The 2,603-nt window shown below is 43.9% G+C and overlaps 1 pseudogene; it reads left to right on the top strand.

Moving 5' to 3' along the window:
* The first annotated feature begins 1,489 nt into the window (after window positions 1-1,489).
* LOC131808455 (U6 snRNA-associated Sm-like protein LSm1) lies at window positions 1,490-1,890 on the top strand (annotated as a pseudogene).
* The last annotated feature ends 713 nt before the right edge of the window (window positions 1,891-2,603 follow it).

The following is a 2,603-nucleotide window of genomic DNA, read 5'->3' as shown; positions in this document are numbered from 1 at the left end:
TGGCTTCTCCCTTCTTCTTCCCTTCAATCTTCCTCCAGGGCCTCTCTTTGACCAAACCCAAGAGGAGCCCTCTGTCGGGGGAGCCTGGAAAAACAGCCAGGACAGGTCAGTGTCCCCTCATACAGAACTGGGCAGGGGAGGGAGGAAACAGGATCTGGGGCAGCACAGGGACTAATCCGACACTGAAGACGTTAAAACTACCTCTGGGCAAAGGAGGGGTTAATCGTCTTTATTTTTTACAAGATGGCAGATTCAGGAAGAACAGGAGGGAGACATGTGGGACAAGCTTGAGAAGCCATTACCTCTCAATGCGGTATTCCTGGCTGAGACAGTTGAGTGGTGCAGATTTGGGGAGACTGGGTATAACATGGGATGTTTTCTTCCATTCAGTTATTCACACAAGGGTGTGGCTCCCTGAGAGGCCCAGGACCCAGGGCCCCAGCTTGTCCATTAACGCCCAGAGAAAATGCCCCCCCAACCAAGAGACTAGATGACTTAGACGAGAGGGAGCTCTATGGTCAAAAGATTCCCCAAACCAAAGCATAGAAGACAGATCAACCACCAGAGCTGCAAGGACCCTGTGAGCCGGCCTGGTCCCATCCCAATTTCCACTCCTACCTCACATTCTAAATTAAGTAATGGAGGACTAGGGGTTGAAAGAGGCTTCAACCACGGTTGTACTGCAACATAACAATAGAGTCCGAATATCACCTCGGGTCAGGATTCCCAGAGGGTCAAAGGAGGCATGATGTATAGTGAGTGAGTGTGTGTGTGTGTGTGTGTGTGTGTGTAAATTTGAATGGAATGCCTCATAATATAAAGTGAAAGACAGTAAACTATTCCACAGAGAATCAGTCTTGAGGTAAACTGAGTGATCTGATTGAGAATGATCATACGTGGCACATTAATCTCAATTTTAAAATACAATATAGTTTGGGGTACCTGGGTGGCTCAGTTGGTTAAGTGTCTGGCCCTTGATTTCAGCTCAGGTCATGGTCCCAGGTTGTGAGATCGAGCCCACCTCAGGCTCCACACTCAGGTACAAGTCTGGTGGTCCATCTCCCTCTGCTTCTCTCTCTCTCTCTCTCTCTCTCTTAAATAAATAAATAAATAAAATCTTTTAAAAAATGTAAAATAGCTAATACTTACAAATTATATTCAACAGAGTTCAATAATTTATTTTTGAAGATGTTGAAGAAGCCAAAAGACCTTGCCAGCCCTTGGTTGGGGATGTCTCAAAAAGACTCAAGAGATAGAGTTAAATGTGCAATGGCCCTGGGACATGTCCTGAAAATCACTTTTTAAAAATAAATCTCTAGAGGATTTTCCAGCTGACCTCAGCTGCTGAGATCTGGGACAGCCTGCTGTTCCTGGTCTGGGTTCTAGTTTCTGTCTGGGTCCCACCCAGGCACAACTATGGTGAAAGGAAGGAGATGTTGGGCATGCTATCCCACCAAGGCGATATACAGCAGCCCTATCTCAGCCCAGAATGAACTCTGTGTCTGGCCCCACCAGCCTCCTCAAGGACATTGACAAGAAGCTCTTGGTCCTGATTTAAGAAGGAAGGATGCTTATCAGTTTTATAAGAAGTGTTGATCAGTTTGCTAATTTAGTGTTACATCAGACTGTGGAGCCCATTCATGTGAGCAAAAAATACAGTGATATATCTCAAGGGATTTTTGTGGTCAGAAGAGAAAATGTGGTCCTTCTAGGAGATATAGTCTCGGAAAGGAGAGTGACACACCCCACCAGCAAGTGTCTGATGATGAGACCCTAGAAGAATGAAGGGTAGAACAGCTGACCAAGCTAGAAGCTGAGAAGCTGGAATTTCAAGCTCTGGAGGATCGGGGTCTCTCCATTCATCAAGCAGACACTGTTGATGAAGATTAGGTCAGTTTCTCAGAAGCTATTGCTCTTGGGGAGCGGGAGTGCTCACTGAACAAAAGTGACATACTGGTCATTTCACACATTTGACTAGGGACTGTAGAGATTTGAAAAGTCATTTTTATTTTGAATTCTTTCACACATGCAACATGAAGAAATTACATGTCTTTTTTCCCCCCCTTATTAATGGCAAAATCATTGCTCAAAAAGAACAGGGCATAGCCTCCTTTCACACAGTGTTGTGGAGCCATCACCTACTTTAGATTGCTCTTCTTGTCCCAAATTAGTGTTTACAGGAGACATTCTTCATTTACTTGTAAATAAAATATGAATCTCAAAACTGAAAAATGAATAAACAAACGAACAAATAAATCTCTGGAGACTTTGGCCAAGAGCAACTGTAAAAGCTAAATATATTGCATAAAATAGCTGTTAAAAATCATCAGAGAGTAAAAGCAGCTAGGACTTTAGAGGCCAAGATTCTAGAGAAAAGGGAAAGGCAGTGAGTAAAACCGAAATTTCCTTCATGCTTTCCCTTCTAGGCATTTGCCAGTTCTCAAGGGGTATCAATGAGACAGAGGAGAAACATTGGTCTAGAACTGTAGTAGCCCAAGTGGTCTGAGAAGCCAAAATTTGAAGTGCAAATCTACCGAAGCAGTCAGAACATAGGGAACTCTTATCCTGGAGAAAGAGCCTAAATAGAAATAAGCCAGGCATTC

This window comes from Mustela lutreola, chromosome 9, assembly GCF_030435805.1.
Source record: "Mustela lutreola isolate mMusLut2 chromosome 9, mMusLut2.pri, whole genome shotgun sequence".
Taxonomy (NCBI): Eukaryota; Metazoa; Chordata; class Mammalia; order Carnivora; family Mustelidae; genus Mustela; species Mustela lutreola.
The sequence above is the reverse complement of the archived record's forward strand: the minus strand, read 5'-3'. Positions and strand labels throughout refer to the sequence as shown.